This window comes from Anomaloglossus baeobatrachus, chromosome 6 (assembly GCF_048569485.1).
Source record: "Anomaloglossus baeobatrachus isolate aAnoBae1 chromosome 6, aAnoBae1.hap1, whole genome shotgun sequence".
NCBI classification, from domain to species: Eukaryota; Metazoa; Chordata; class Amphibia; order Anura; family Aromobatidae; genus Anomaloglossus; species Anomaloglossus baeobatrachus.
Genome location: NC_134358.1, coordinates 475,764,705 through 475,782,416, shown reverse-complemented (window position 1 = coordinate 475,782,416; position 17,712 = coordinate 475,764,705).

Genomic DNA, 17,712 nt, shown 5'->3' with positions numbered 1-17,712 from the left:
AACATTGAATTTACAGAACAGGAACATATTTAATATTAGAATTACATTTTTGTTTTCAATAATGTTTTATTACATGAAGAAAGTACATTTAACAATATTCATGAATTATGAATTGGCTTCAAACTTTCAATACATATATTTCATATCCTATAAATGCTTATAATTTTATTTTATATGAGGGAAAAGGAAAAGATGGGAGGGATAAGAGGGGTAAAGGCCACTTTACACACAGAGATAAATCTGCGGCAGATCTGTGGTTGCAGTGAAATTGTGGACAATCAGTGCCAGGTTTGTGGCTATGTACAAATGGAACAATATGTCCATGATTTCACTGCAACCACAGATCTGCCAAAGATTTATCTCTGTGTGTAAAGTGGCCGTAAGACTATTTTATTATGGGAGAAACCAGGGGAAGAATGAGGTAAGTGGGTAATAGGGAAGGAGGTTGGGGAAACATTCCTGCTTATTTAGTTCATGTAAAATATTATGATCGCTTATTAATATTAAACAATTGTTTAAAATACATAATATAACTCTTAACACTATAGGGCCTATAAAAGAAAAGAAGAGAAAACAGAAAAGGGAGAAAAGGAAAGAAAGGGAAATCAGCAAGGGGAAGGGGGGGGGAATAAAAATTCAAATCTTAGGCGGGCTTTGCACGTTGCGACATCGCAAGCCGATGCTGCGATGTCGTACGCGATAGTCCCCGCCCCCGTCGCAGCAGCGATATCTTGTGATTCCTGGCGTAGCGAACATTATCGCTACACCAGCTTCACATGCACTCACCTGCCCTGTGACGTCGCTCTGGCCGGCGTCCCGCCTCCTTCCTAAGGGGGCGGGTCGTACAACGTCAGAGCGACGTCACACGGCAGGCGGCCAATCGAAGTGGAGGGGCGGAGATGAGCAGGATGTAAACATCCCGCCTACCTTCTTCCTTCTGTATAGCCGCCGACGGCAGGAAAGGTGATGTTCCTCACTCCTGCGGCTTCATACACAGCGATGTGTGCTGCCGCAGGAACGAGGAACAACATCGTACCTGTCGCGGCAGCGTAATTTTGAAAAAGTCGGAGCCTGCACCGATGATACGATAATGACGCTTTTGCGCTCGTTAATCGTATCATCTAGGATTTACACAATACGATGTCGAAAGTGACGCCGGATGTGCGTGACTTTCGATTTGACCCCACCGACATCGCACATGCGATGTTGCAACGTGCAAAGCCGCCCTTAGATTAAAATATCATTGGAGAAAGGTTGCCTTTAAATCAGGAAAAGCCGATTGTGTCACTGATCCATAGATTCCAGCGTTTGTGGTAGGAGGAAAACATATTGTTTATAATTGCATGTCTTTCTTCATACTTATGATGGGTGGATAGTATGTTAATGATTTCATTAATATTTGGGCATTCTTTCATTTTCCATTTTGCTGCTATTAGATTTTAGTAATTAAAAAGAGGTGGATTGCGATGGGAACATGGGATGGATTAATATTTTCAGTTCCTAGAGACAACAGGGCCATATGTGGAGAAATGGAGATATTCGATTTTGTAATTCGGTTCTTAGAATTACATTTTTTAAAGTATGAAGCTGCGATGCTTGACTTGCCGGCCACAGTGGGACTCCTTGCTACTCCAGTCTTAGGTGCCATGAACTGAACCCACCAAGCTTTATCTCTGTCACCAGGTTTATGCTTTCTAATCTGAGGGCTGCATAATATATGGACAGAGATCCTGATTCCAGCTGTGTGTCACTTGCTTGACTTTTTGCTGTAGTTTTGATGCTTTCTCTACTGCAGCTCTGTTAGTCTTCTCAGTGATGAGCCCTGTTTAGCCCCACCTGTATCATTGATTAATACTTTATACCTACACTGCGCAAAATGCAGAATCTATGGAGAATGGTGGTTTAGACTGTTCTATAATGGATTCACACATTGGCTACAAGAAATAATAACATAGATTACTGACATTATAATAAAAATTTATGAACAAGGCAAGACAATGCAAAACATACAGGACATCAAAAGATACCAGATAAAAATTGTAAGCCTATACTCAGCCTTAGAGATGGGAGAATCGACTTGCAGGACTCCAGTCCATGGTCCAGGTTGGCAATCTGTGACCATTGGATAGGAGCCTCTCGAATTTCCTTACCTCCTGGCATTCTTGGCTTCTCTTTTGATTAGCCGCACTGTCATGATGTTATCAATTCAGCCGGACACATATACAACGTCATGCCAGCTACTAGGTACAAACCATGCAGGGTGCCCAAACTTTGGCATAGATCTATTTTCATTTTTTGCTCATTTTAAAATGCAAAAGATGAAAATATTTTATTTTTCCTAAAATACAAAGGAAATATCAAGGCCTGCAGTATGACACTAGTGACAGGTTTTGGGTTAGAGTATTTTATTGCCATGTAAGACTCCCTATATTAAATGTAGTTTCCTTTCCTTTGGCGAGCTAAGGGTTAATGTCAGTTTCTCCTTGTCAGCGGCATTCTCATTACTTATCCTCAGATGCTTCTGGTTTGGGACCACTCCCAGTCCCTATATTTACCCTCTGCTCTCAGTAGAGGGTGCTGGTTATTCTGATTTCATTTGGATGATAGGCCTTGAGGTGGAAGGAGCAGGTGGAGCCCTTATCTCAAGTAGCTGTGTATGCTGCAGTCCTGGTTCTGACTGCAGCCATGAAATAGATGTTGTCATCTGTTGTTATCCCCTGTCTTTCCTTCCCCTGGTGTTGTATTAGTGCAACAGTAGGGCTAGCGTCCCTCACCTGCCAGCTCACTAGCCAGGGTTATTACAGGGTCTGCCAGGGTCTCAGGTATCCTGTTTGGCGACAGGTGCAGAACCTGTATAGGGACTAGCAAGGAGTGCAGGGTACAGCTGCAGGTGAGTGCAGGAGGTATCCCATCTTCCACCTCACTAGTGCTAGGGCCCACCGTTATTATAGTGTCCCCGGTGTACCCCTTGTTTTGTTGTGTGTTGCGCCATACCCCAGACTTCCCATTGTCACTACGTGACAGGAAAGGTGTCATCTTAAACTCTATACCTTTTAGAGATCATGTCATCTTCAACTTGCTTAACTGTTCACAACAACAGTAAGTTTTACCCGGGGTGCCCAAACTTTTACATGCCAGTGTAAATGTTTCCTGTTTTAAGGTTAGATCTAAATGCTGGCAGTTTAGCAGTGGGAGATCAGAGTAGGATAATAAATTCTATAGAGCTGAGAATCTATGACTGAACTGTGTTTAGGGGGCACAGCCGTGAATCGTCACATAGGGCATGTGGTTGCACGGTTTGGTAGAATTGGCAAAGTGTGTCTGAGCTTCTCCTTGCCTCCTCCCTCTCTCTCTGTGCGCCTCATCTCTCCATAGATTATAATAAACAGCGGTAATCTGATCAATCATTGAACTGGCAGGCCGTGTTATTTTGATGAAGACAGAATTCACAGTGTTTCAGAACGAATGATGACTACAGGAGTCAACAAGAAGAGATCAGAGATAAAGAAGTATGTATCGCTGATAAGATATATTACACATTTTCTTATGTATGTCTATACTATTGATTTATGCAAATTATTGACAGCAATATCCAATAAAATCACTGGCATCAGTGATAGCATGGAAACGTTAACAAAGACTGGTGTCCAACCAACCAGCCACAAACTCCAGGGGTCTGAAGAGAACATATTCCCTTTGCCATTCTGCTAATGAATCGTTTTTTTCAAGTAGACATTGACTGACAATTGACTGACTCTATTATGCCTCGGCGTAAACAAGAAAAACATTTTTATATTGCTGCAGAACAGCATAAACACAGTGCACCTTCCAATTCCAAGATTAAATAGAGATTTATTATGTGCTGCATATTATTCATGTCACCACTGCAGCCAATCACTGGCCTTAGTGGTCATGTGGTTTAGATGCCGCCATCACTGCTGAGGACAGTGATTGGCTGCAGAGGATATATGAATAAAGTATGGAACAAGATTGCAGCTGTAAGAATTAAGCAGAAGCCAACAAAGGCCATCATAGAGGCCGGTTATTAAAGAGGTTGTCCACTACTTTGACATTGGTGGCCTATCCCTATGTTAGGTCATCAATGTCTGATCAGCCGGGGTCCGACACCCTGCATCTCTGCCAATCAGCAGATGGCCGGAAATGCTCAGTTCAACAGCTGCTCCATCTTCTGATAGCGGATGCGGCCAGGTACTGCACATCCCCTTCCTATAGATGTGAATGGGAGGCGGATGTGCAGTACCCCGCCTCTATGAGAAGATGGAGCAGCTCTGGAACTGAGCATTTCAGGCTGCCTGGTTCTGCCAACAGGACCGAGAACAGCTGATCAGAGGGGGTGCAGAGTGTCGGACCCCAGCCGATCAGACATTGATGATGACCTATTCTAAGGATAGACAATCAATGTCAGAGTAATAGACAACCTCTTTAAGGTGGTGAACATAGAGTTGTTGTTTTATTATTAAGCCACACATTCCCTACTCTTGGCCATTTTTATAAACTCTGGAAACTCTTTATTTTGTAGTTCTCGAACACCCACTTAAACTTTGAAAGTCTTGAAACTCAAGTCCAAAAGATAAGCTTTTGATATCAGGATAGTTGAAGTGTGTAATAATCTCAGACTTGCACATGATTATGTAATTACTAGAAGGTGGCCCGATTCTACGCATCGGGTATTCTAGAATTTACGTATTGTGTAGTTCATGTATGATTTTTGTTATATATATATATATATATATATATATATAGAGATGTTGTTGTGTGTAGTTACCAAGTGTTTGTGTAGGCGCTGTACATGTTCTGGGTGTTGTCTGGGTGTGACGGGGGGTGAGAGCGGTGTTGTATGTGTGTTCGTGTGTTGCGTTGTTTGTGGAGCGCTGTGTGTCTGTAGCGTTGTGTGTGTGTTGCGCGGTGTGTGTGTGTGTGGTGTGTTTTGGGGGGAGGTATGTTTTGTGCAATGTGTGTGTTGTGCGGTATGTGCGTATATTTGTGTGTGCAGCGTTGTCTGTGTGTGTGGGTGTCTGTGTAGGGCAGTTGTTTGTGGTTCCCAGTGTGTGTGTGTGTGTGTGTGGTGTGTTGTGCAGTGCGCGCGCGTGTGCGTGTGTGTGTGTGTGTGTGTGTGTGCATCAGCCTCTCTTCTCTCAGCCTACCTCTCCCAGCCTCCCTCCTCCCAGCCTCCCTCAGCATCAGCCTCCCTCTCCCAGCCTCCCCAAGCATCAACCTCCACCAGCATCAGCCTCTCTCCTTCCAGCCTCCCCCAGCATCAGCCTCCGCCAGCATCAGCCTCTCTCCTTCCAGCCTCCTCCAGCATCAGCCTCCCTCTCCCAGCCTTCCCCAGGATCAGCCTCTCTCCTCCCAACCTCCGTCCTCCCAGCCTTCCCCAGCATCAGCTTTCCCCTCCCAGCCTCCCTCAGCATCAGCCTTCCCCAGCATCAGCCTCTCTCCTCCCAGCCTCAGCCTCTCTCCTTCCAGCCTCCCCCAGCATCAGCCTCTCTCCTTCCAGCCTCCCTCAACATCAGCCTCCCCTTCCCAGCCTTCCCCAGGATCAGCCTCTCTCCTCCCAGCCTCCTTCCTCCCAGCCTCCCCCTCCCAGCCTCCCTCAGCATCAGCCTTCCGCTCCCAGTCTCCCCCAGCATCAGCCTCCCCAAGCATCAGCCTCCACCAGCATCAGCCTCTCTCCTTCCAGCCTCCCTCAGCATCAGCCTCCCGTTCCCAGCCTTCCCCAGGATCAGCCTCTCTCCTCCCAGCCTCCTTCCTCCCAGCCTCCTTCCTCCCAGCCTCCCTCAGCATCAGCCTTCCCCTCCCAGTGTTCCCCAGCATCAGCCTCCCCAAGCATCAGCCTCCACCAGCATTAGCCTCTCTCCTTCCAGCCTCCCCCAGCATCAGCCTCCCCAAGCATCAGCCTCCACCAGCATCAGCCTCCCTCGTCCCAGCCTCCCCCAGCATCAGCCTCCCCCAGCATCAGCCTCTCTCCTCCCAGCATCAGCCTCTCTCATCCCAGATCAGCCTCTCTCCTCCCAGCATCAGCCTCTCCTCTCTGTCCCCAGCATCAGCCTCTCTCCTCCCAGCCTTCCCCAGCATCAGCCTCTCTCCTCCCAGCCTCCCCCAGCATCAGCCTCTCTTCTTCCAGCATCAGCCTCTCTCCTTCCAGCCTCCCCCAGCATCAGCCTCCCTCTCCCAGCCTTCCCCAGGATCAGCCTCTCTCCTCCCAGCCTCCGTCCTCCCAGCCTTCCCCAGCATCAGCTTTCCCCTCCCAGCCTCCCTCAGCATCAGCCTTCCCCAGCATTAGCCTCTCTCCTCCCAGCCTCAGCCTCTCTCCTTCCAGCCTCCCCCAGCATCAGCCTCTCTCCTTCCAGCCTCCTTCAGCATCAGCCTCCCCTTCCCAGCCTTCCCCAGGATCAGCCTCTCTCCTCCCAGCCTCCTTCCTCCCAGCCTCCCCTTCCCAGCCTCCTTCAGCATCAGCCTTCCCCTCCCAGTCTCCCCCAGCATCAGCCTCCCCCTCCCAGCCTTCCCCATGATCAGCCTCTCTGCTCCCAGCCTCCTCCAGCACGCCGTGCTCCTCTGCCGACACTCACACACCCGATCGCATCCACTCACACACACCCGATCGCATCCACTCACACACACCCGATCGCATCCACTCACACACACCCGATCGCATACACTCACACACACCCGATCGCATACACTCACACACACAGACACTGACGATATCGCACATACGCGCTCACACTCACAACATCCGGAGATACCACATGCCTCTGGCCATGTGATCCTCCGTCAGGTCCTGGAAGGTCACAACAGCACAGTATCGAGGCCGAGAAGCAAGCGATATCGCCGGATGCTGTGAGTGTGTGAATGCGATGTGAGGTGTGTGTGAGGTGTGTGTGTGAGAGTGAGTGTGATCTGATGTGTGTGTATGTTTGTGTGTGTGCTGTTATGTGTGTGCGTGTGGATCTTCCGCCGCAGCAGGACCTTGATGCGCTTGTAACCATGCGAGCATGGTTACCAACGTATCCACACCACTCCCGTGCGAGCGGGGGCCGGGGGGGGGGGTGGGGGTGGGGGGGGAGTACAGTACTCACCTCCGTGACAGCCGTGTCAGTTCGGGGAATGCGCGGGGGGGGGGAGGGGGGGAGTACAGTACTCACCTCCGTGACAGCCGTGTCAGTTCGGGGAATGCGCGGGGGGAGGGAGGGGGCGGGGCCAGAGCTAGCGTGCATTGCGTGAGGGGGGCGGGGCGTGGCGTGGCCGAATTGCCAATGCCTGCAGGGTGCCGGGGCGAGAGGCCAATCTGTGGGGGGGGCGGAGCCTGGGCGAGCGGCTGGCCAATCCGTGTGGGGGCGCAGCCTGGGCGAGCGGCCAATCGGTGTGGGGGGGCGGGGCCATGGCGAGCCCAGCGGCCAATCAGCTTTGTGTCACCGTAAGGACACAATTTTGGAGCATGACAGACAGACAGATAGACAGACAGACAGGCAGACAGACAGGCAGACAGACAGAATAAGGCAATTATATCTATAGATAAAGCAACTGTAAGCTGAATTGTGTTGTAACAAAATCTCGACACGTTCCTAAATTATTAATTTCCATGAGTCATAGAAACGAGAAACAAGTGAACAGTTCTCAGAGCTCATAGCGGCTTTCTCCTTCATAATCAATTCACAAGTCTTAGACAAGGATATGTATGAGCGAGAATTAAAACTCCCAACACCTGAAATGAAAATATGTTTTTTGGTTTATTTTGCTATGATATCTCACTGATGATGGGTTTACACCCGAACCACTGGCAGCATTATATGACCGGTGGTTAAATATTTACTAGTTGGCGGTTGTGTCATAGACTTCTTTACACCGTCAGACTTCGCTTAAAGATGAACATTAAAGGGGTTGTCCGACATAACAAAAATTTTTGAGTTTAAGCTAATCTGTGCTGTATTGTCATATAAAACACCCCTACATTGTTATTTTTTGTTTTCTAACTTTTGTTCCTCTTGAATTATCCCTTTATTCTCTGCAGCTCCTTGTTTACATTCAGCTCCAGCACTGACCACTTCCTGTGCAAAACCTCAGTCAGAGCTGTCACCACCCGGCCTCAGTGTCCAGCCCCTCCCCAGTGTCCAGCAGCACCCTCTGCCCACCCCCTGCACACACATTCCCTGTCAGTATATTCTGCCCCAGCAGCTGACCTGTTATCACTACAGCATTGCAAATAACAGCCCCACATCGGGCTCTGCACCCCCCACACACACATCGGGCTCTGCACCGCATACACACATCGGGCTCTGGACCGCATACACACATCGGGCTCTGCACCGCATACATACATCGGGCTCTGCACCGCATACACACATCGGGCTCTGCACTGCATACACACATCGGGCTCTGCACCGCATACACACATCGGGCTCTGCACCGCATACACACATCGGGCTCTGCACCGCATACACACATCGGGCTCTGCACCGCATACACACATCGGGCTTTGCACCGCATACACACATCGGGCTCTGGACCGCATACACACATCGGGCTCTGAACCGCATACACACATCGGGCTCTGCACCGCATACACACATCGGGCTCTGCACCGCATACACACATCGGGCTCTGCACCGCATACACACATCGGGCTCTGCACCGCATACACACATCGGGCTCTGCACCGCATACACATATCGAGCTCTGCACCGCATACACACATCAGGCTCTGCACCGCATACACACATCAGGCTCTGCACCGCATACACACATTAGGCTCTGCACCGCATACACACATCAGGCTCTGCACTGCATACACACACGGTGCTCTGCACCGACCCCCCCATAGGGAACACATCGGGCTCTGCACCGCATACACACATCGGGCTCTGCACCGCATACACACATCGGGCTCTGCACCGCATACACACATCGGGCTCTGCACCGCATACACACATCGGGCTCTGCACCGCATACACACATCGGGCTCTGAACCGTATACACACATCGGGCTCTGCACCGCATACACACATCGGGCTCTGCACCGCATACACACATCGGGCTCTGCACCGCATACACACATCGGGCTCTGCACCGCATACACACATCGGGCTCTGCACCGCATACACACATCGGGCTCTGCACCGCATACACACATCGGGCTCTGAACCGTATACACACATCGGGCTCTGCACCGCATACACACATCGGGCTCTGCACCGCATACACACATCGGGCTCTGCACCGCATACACACATCGGGCTCTGCACCGCATACACACATCGGGCTCTGCACCGCATACACACATCGGGCTCTGCACCGCATACACACATCGGGCTCTGCACCGCATACACACATCGGGCTCTGCACCGCATACACACATCGGGCTCTGCACCGCATACACACACGGCGCTCTGCACCGACCCCCCCATAGGGAACACATGTAGGGAGTACATACTCACCCGTCCTCGGTCCCCACCGCTCCTGCACGTTCGCGCGCTGTCTGTGCTCTGGCCATATCAGCACAGTAGTGACGTCACCGCTGTGCTAAAGAGAGCACAGACAGCGGGACAGTGATGAGAAGCGCAACGCTCCTTCTCATCAGCGCTTTCAAATATACCGGCATCTGTGATGCCGGTATATTTGAATGTGCGATCCTGAGCAGGGGGTCCAGTGCTGGCGGTGACACCACGGCACTGCAGCCGCCGCCAGGGCCCGCCCCCAGGTCATGGACCCCACAGCAGTGTAGGGGGAGGTTGTGGGCAGAGTACGAGTGCGGGGGAATGTGTTGGAGGGTGCAGGGTAGGAGGCGGGGAATCCACGCACTGTACAGCCCAGCAGGGCGGCGACATGCTGTTTCCAGATTTGCATGTCAACATGGCCCTGCCCATGTTGACATGAAATGACCGGAAGCAGCAAAATCGCGGCAGGAGCGGTCACATGACCACTCTGAGCCGGGGGAGTGGGGCTTACAGCAGGGCAGGTAAGTGGTCACTATCTACTTACCTGCCCCAATGTAGCCCAATAGGGTAATAATGAAAAAAACTCAAAATAAGCCGGATAACCCCTTTAAATGAGCTATAATAAATTGTTCCCTGCGCATAGGCTGCCATTGTTCTCGGCAGTGAGTCCTGTTTGCATAGGAAGATGTGCTGCCTAGAATAATGGTGTTTTGTGCAGCAGAAAAGATCATTTTAGCCAACGAACGAGCTTTTAAACCAGTTTTTTGTGTTACATGAATTTTTTTTAAAAAATACAGTTAGGTTCAGAAATATTTGGACAGTGACACAAGTTTTGTTATTTTAGCTGTTTACAAAAACATGTTCAGAAATACAATTATATATATAATATGGGCTGAAAGTGCACACTCCCAGCTACAATATGAGAGTTTTCACATCCAAATCGGAGAAAGGGTTTAGGAATCATAGCTCTGTAATGCATAGCCTCCTCTTTTTCAAGGGGCCAAAAGTAATTGGACAAGGGACTCTAAGGGCTGCAATTAACTCTGAAGGCGTCTCCCTCGTTAACCTGTAATCAATGAAGTAGTTAAAAGGTCTGGGGTTGATTACAGGTGTGTGGTTTTTCATTTGGAAGCTGTTGCTGTGACCAGACAACATGCGGTCTAAGGAACTCTCAATTGAGGTGAAGCAGAACATCCTGAGGCTGAAATAAAAGAAAAAATCCATCAGAGAGATAGCAGACATGCTTGGAGTAGCAAAATCAACAGTCGGGTACATTCTGAGAAAAAAGGAATTGACTGGTGAGCTTGGGAACTCAAAAAGGCCTGGGCGTCCACGGATGACAACAGTGGTGGATGATCGCCGCATACTTTCTTTGGTGAAGAAGAACCCGTTCACAACATCAACTGAAGTCCAGAACACTCTCAGTGAAGTAGGTGTATCTGTCTCTAAGTCAACAGTAAAGAGAAGACTCCATGAAAGTAAATACAAAGGGTTCACATCTAGATGCAAACCATTCATCAATTCCAAAAATAGACAGGCCAGAGTTAAATTTGCTGAAAAACACCTCATGAAGCCAGCTCAGTTCTGGAAAAGTATTCTATGGACAGATGAGACAAAGATCAACCTGTACCAGAATGATGGGAAGAAAAAAGTTTGGAGAAGAAAGGGAACGGCACATGATCCAAGGCACACTACATCCTCTGTAAAACATGGTGGAGGCAACGTGATGGCATGGGCATGCATGGCTTTCAATGGCACTGGGTCACTTGTGTTTATTGATGACATAACAGCAGACAAGAGTAGCCGGATGAATTCTGAAGTGTACCGGGATATACTTTCAGCCCAGATTCAGCCAAATGCCGCAAAGTTGATCGGATGGCGCTTCATAGTACAGATGGACAATGACCCCAAGCATGCAGCCAAAGCTACCCAGGAGTTCATGAGTGCAAAAAAGTGGAACATTCTGCAATGGCCAAGTCAATCACCAGCTCTTAACCCAATTGAGCATGCATTTCACTTGCTCAAATCCAGACTTAAGACGGAAAGACCCACAAACAAGCAAGACCTGAAGGCTGCGGCTGTAAAGGCCTGGCAAAGCATTAAGAAGGAGGAAACCCAGCGTTTGGTGATGTCCATGGGTTCCAGACTTAAGGCAGTGATTGCCTCCAAAGGATTCGCAACAAAATATTGAAAATAAAAATATTTTGTTTGGGTTTGGTTTATTTGTCCAATTACTTTTGACCTCCTAAAATGTGGAGTGTTTGTAAAGAAATGTGTACAATTCCTACAATTTCTATCAGATATTTTTGTTCAAACCTTCAAATTAAACGTTACAATCTGCACTTGAATTCTGTTGTAGAGATTTCATTTCAAATCCAATGTGGTGGCATGCAGAGCCCAACTCGCGAAAATTGTGTCACTGTCCAAATATTTCTGGACCTAACTGTAGATAAAAAAATAGATAAAAAAAATACAGCAGCAGTCTGAAATGCTGCAGCATGCAAACATTGAATATAGGAATTTGGAACTGCATTATTACTATTGAAACTGAGTCTAAAAAATGAAATACCGTGTTTTCCAAATTATAAAACGCAGTTTCCCCCCCAAACGTCGGGGGAAAATGGGGGAGCGTCTTATAATCTGGATATGCCTTACCGGGGGAGCGGTGGTGGTGCAGGGTTGGAGATACTGAGGGTTCAGAGGAGGGGGGGATGTCACTGCAGTGGAGCAGCTCACAAGAGTCACAGGACTGAGAGTCGGCAATACTGTGGGCCCGGAAGTATCATGGCAGGGCGCGCCATTGATCTGCTGGCACTCTGTGGGCTCCATTGAATTGCCAGCTCTTGGTGCGATGGAATCTAGAAAATGGTTGTGGTCGCCAATCTGCGCATGTGCCGCCTCCACGGCCATTTTCTTGAAGTCCATCGCGTCAAGTGCCAACGTAGGATTATAAGATGGAGCCCCATTTTAACATTACATTTTTTTTCCTACTTTCCTCTTCTAAATTTGGGTGCGTTTTATAATCCAGTGCGTCTCATAAAATGAAAAATACGGTACTTAAGGCCGCTTTACATGCTACGACATCGCTAATGCGATGTCGTTGGGGTCACGAAATTTGTGACGCACATCCGGCCGCATTAGCGATGTCGTTGTGTGTGACACCTATGAGCGATTTTGAATAATCGCAAAAACGTTCAAAATCGCTCATCGGTGACATGGGGGTCACTTCTCAAATATCGCTGCTGCAGCGTGTATGATGTAGTTCGTTGCTCCTGCGGCAGCACACATCGCTCCGTGTAACACCGCAGGAACGAGAAACCTCACCTTACCTGCCGCCGCCCGCAATGCGGAAGGAAGGAGGTGGGCAGGATGTTACATCCCGCTCATCTCCGCCCCTCCGCTTTGATTGGGCGGCCGCTTAGTGATGTAGCTGTGACGCCGTACGGACCGCCCCCTTAGAAAGGAGGTGGTTCGCCGGTCACAGCGACCTCACAGAGCAGGTAAGTAGTGTGACGGGTCCGGGCGATGTTGTGCTCCACGGGCAGCGATTTGCCCGTGTCGCACAACCGATGGGGGCGGGTATCCACGCTAGCGATGTCGGTACCGATATCGCAGCATGTATAGTGGCCTTTAGCACACAGATTGGTCAATTCATGACAGCCTAGCAGCCAGCAACAAGATGTATTTCTTTGTTGGGACCCTAACCTAATATGTCTCTATCTTGGCTAAAAGCCTACAATCTTATGGGCAGGTAGGATCCAGCTTAATTCAAAATGCTTTAGGCTGAAGGAAGTTCTCAGTTGCAGAGTAGTGCGCTACAAATATAAAAGACTGAATATACCATCCAAATACCTATATATTAAAAAGTTATATTATTAATTGACATTACAATTCAAATAAACTACAATGTACAGTGCACCATAATCAACAAATATAAATACCAGCATCAATCTAAGATCCACAGTGCCCAACAATAGACCCTAGTTGAACCTACCTAACAGCGGAAGAGACACCCTACACACTTTCCCTATATTGCCTTAGGTTATACAAATTATATTTCAAATCTGTTTTATTATTAAGTTTATAAATCAAGCATACATCTTGAACATTTATAAAGATTATAAAACATAAACAGTGATCTCTCAGTTTCGGAATGACAAAAATAACATCACATTGTAGATTTCATTGGAACTCTATAAGCTATCCTTATGCTAACACTCCATGACAAACCATACACTAGAAATCAGAGTTCCAGCTAAACATGTCTTCCTGATAATTGACAAGACCACTCTCAGCATAAAACAATCCCCTTTTAAGTTATTGAATAAACATTTAAGAAAAAGTAGAAAACTAGAGAAAAAAAAAAGAACAGATATAAGCTTAGAAAACAAGGAATCAAATAGAGTGAAGAAAGTAGGGTAAAGAGGGGGTGGGGGAAAAAAGTGTGTGGGGAGAGGGGAAGACAAGGTACGTCACCATTTCTCATCCCAAATAACCTGCCAGACTCACCGTGAACTCAGGAGACTCCATGAACGTAATCCACGGTCCCCACACTGTGATAAATTTTTCCGTGAGCCCATTAAGTTCAGCTGTGAGTTCCTCCATTCTCTGGAGGTTTGCCATCTCCTCTACCCAGTCAGCTAACGTGGGGCATCTAGTCTGTTTCCAGTATCTGGGAATAATTATACGGGCTGCCGCTAAACAAAATCGCAGCAGGTCCCTCTTTTGTGACTTGAGTGAACCTGGGAGGATAGAGAGGAGGGCCACCTGGGGAGATCTCTCCACCTCACCCCCACTCATCTTTTTATACAGAGAAAACACTGAGTCCCAGAATGGTTGCAATTTAGCACAACTCCACCATATATGTAACATAGACCCTTTTTCTGTACCACATCTCCAGCACATGTCGGACACTGAGGGAAAGATAGCATGCAATTTGGTTGGGTATTGGTACCACCTTGTGAGAATTTTATAGTTTTTCTCTTGGGCGGCACAAGCCAGAGAAAGTTTGTGGGTCCACAGAAACGCCCTGCTCCATCTGTCCTCCGAAATGTCCTCTCCCAGTTCCTCTCCCCATCTATAGACAAATTTGGGTTTGTCCGACATGTCTCTCTGGTTCAGCATTTTATAAATAAGAGAGATGACATGCCCAGGTGACGAACCCTGCAAGAACAATTTCTCAAATGGAGTAGGGGGGGTCCTCAACTTCCTCTCCCTGTCCTGGTTGGATAGAAACGATTTCAGCTGCATATATTCTATCCAGGAAACCTATCTCCCTGTGGCCCGTAGAGATGCATAAGGGGGCAGGGTATTTCCCTGGAGCACATGAAAAAAACGAGTTTCCTCCACCCGAGCATATCCCAGAAATTTATTGGAATGAAGCCCCGGAGGGAACTCCTGGTTGCCGAAGAGGGGGGTAAGTGGACCCCTCCCCTGTGAGAGAGAACCCCTCTTAACCTCACCGTCCCACGTCCCCATCACTGTCCAAATAAACTCCATTCCCTTCTCTATCTGTGACCTACTCTCCTTTCCCATCCATGAGAGGAAGTGCAAAGGGACTCTCAATCCGTCCTGTTCGATCGCGACCCATTGTTTCGAGTTCCTATGGAAGTGCCAATCCATTATCCTCGATAGAATAGTTGCCCTGTAGTATAACTGGAAATTTGGGAGCCCTGCCCCTCCATTATTTTTGTGTCTGGTAAGAGTTTTTATGCTTGTCCGAGGTCTCCTATTCCCCCAAACGAACCTTGACAAAGCCGTCCGAATTTTGGAAAAGTAACTCCCCGGCAGCTGAATAGGTACCGTTTGGAACAAGAAAAGAAACCTAGGAAGAACATCCATTTTAATAGCGTTGATACGCCCAAACCACGATAGTCTTTTTTTGTCGTACTTCTTTAAATCCCTAATTGTCCTCTCTAATAGGGGTAGAAAATTATGATGCATAATTTTTGTTGGATCCCGAGGTACAACTACCCCCAGATATTTTATAGCTGACGGTTGCCACTTAAAGGGAAAATTTTGGGTTGTACGGGCTAGATCTTCCGCCGACAGGGTCACATTCATAGCCTCTGATTTAGAGAAGTTCACTTTAAAATTACTTAAGTTACCAAACTCCTCGAACTCTTTGAGCAAAGACGGGAAGGATATGTGTGGCTGGGAAATAAACATGAGAAGGTCGTCAGCAAATAAAGCTAACTTGCGATTCCCTCCCCCGGCCTCTATCCCATGGATACTAGCATTATTTCTTATGGCGACCGCGAGATGCTCCATGACAATGACGTAGAGCAGAGGTGACAATGGACATCCTTGCCTTGTTCCATTGTGGACCTGAAACGATGACGACAGAAACCCATCCATCCTAACTTTTGCTGAGGGTCTCGAATAAAGGGACGCAATCCTATCTAAAAATTTTTTGCCCAAACCCACCTGCTTTAGAGCGGCCATCATGAAATTCCAACTGACCCGGTCAAAGGCCTTCTCCGCATCCACTGAGAGTAAACACATGGGAAGAGAATGAGCCCTCGACCGGGTCATCAGGAGGAACAGTTTGTTGGTATTGTCACGCGCCTCCCGACCTTGTACGAACCCCACTTGATCTGTGTGTATTATCCCGGGCAAGGAAGGAGCAAGTCTGTTGGCTAAGGCTTTGGAAAAAAGTTTTAGGTCTAGATTGATCAGTGAAATGGGTCTGTAATTTGTAACTAACATGTGATCCTTCCCCGGTTTGGGGATAACACATATATGGGCTTCGAGAGATTGCGCCACCCATTGGGAATTTTCTGAGATGGAATTAAATACTTTAGTCAAGAACGGGGATAGCTGAGTTTGGAATATTTTATAAAATTTAGGGGTGAACCCATCTGGACCCGGACTTTTGCCTGAGGGAGATTCTTTAATGATAGATGCCACTTCTGCTTCTGTAAAGTCCGTCTCTAAATTTTCAACCTCAGCGCTGGGTATAACCGGTAGGGCCGTTCTGGATACGTAGTCGTTTATTTTATTTTCTAATGCGTCATGTGGCATGTCTCCAAATTTGCCCTTTATGTTATATAGGTCTCTATAATACTTTTGGAACTGTTCCGCGATGAGAGTTGGGTTCTGAGTCGAAGAGCCGTCTGCTTGTTTAATCATGGGAATGTGGCTGGGGTCTCCCCTAGGGTGTAGAATCCTAGCTAGTGGTCTACCACATTTATCTGCATACTCATAGAGGAATCTTTTTATTCTAGTCCTATGTCGCTCATACTGTCGGTCGAGAATCGATTTAAGCTCCTCTCTATTTTTGACTAGCTCCGCCAGTGTCAAAGGTGATAATGTCTTCTTATGGGCCCTTTCCAGATCTGAAATATTCTGAAGTAGGGACAAAATGGTTTGGGCTCTCTCTCTCTTAAGCCTAGCCCCATGTTTGATCAAAACCCCTCTCAACACACATTTAAGTGCCTCCCACTGCACGGGAAGGGCTGTGGGGTCTTCTGAGTGTATTTCTAAAAATTCATCAATCGTGTTCTGTAGATCCTTCATGCACCCCTGGTCCCCAAGCAGACTATCATTCAGCCGCCAAGACCACGGCCTCCCTGCCCCATCTGGGATAGTAAGGCTCAGGAATATAGGAGCGTGGTCAGACCAGGATATACTGCCTATAGAGGCCTGTATCTGCCAAGTCAGAGCCTTTTGGCTCACAAGAAACAGGTCTATGCGGCTGTACGAGGAGTGAGCCGGGGAGAAGTATGTGTAGTCACGCTCCACTGGGTGTAACGTTCTCCACACATCTACCAATCGAAGCTCTTGTATTGAGCGTTTAACTTTTGTTAGCTTTCTGAGAGAGAGAAAATTGTGTCCCGAAGTTGTATCTACCTTAGGGTCCAAAGTGAAGTTTAAATCGCCACCCACGATCACGGTCCCTTCTGCGAATTCATCCAATGATGACAGGAGAGAGGAGCAGGACGTCGCCAGATCTCTGTTTGGTAAATACCAATTGACAATGGTAAAGATAGATGAATTAACATTAATTTTCAGAAAAATGAATCTTCCCTCAGTGTCCACTCTCGTGTCCAGAACCGTGTGCACCAGGGCTTTATGGATGCCTATAGACACCCCTTTTGATTTTGACTCTGGGTTGGTGCTATGGACCCATTTGGTGTAATATCTGTCTTTAAAGTTAGGGAGGTGACCAGTTTTGAAATGTGTTTCCTGAATCAATAATATTGTCAGGGCCAGGCGGTCGGGCAGACCCAGGAGGTGGATCCACTGGGCCGAACTC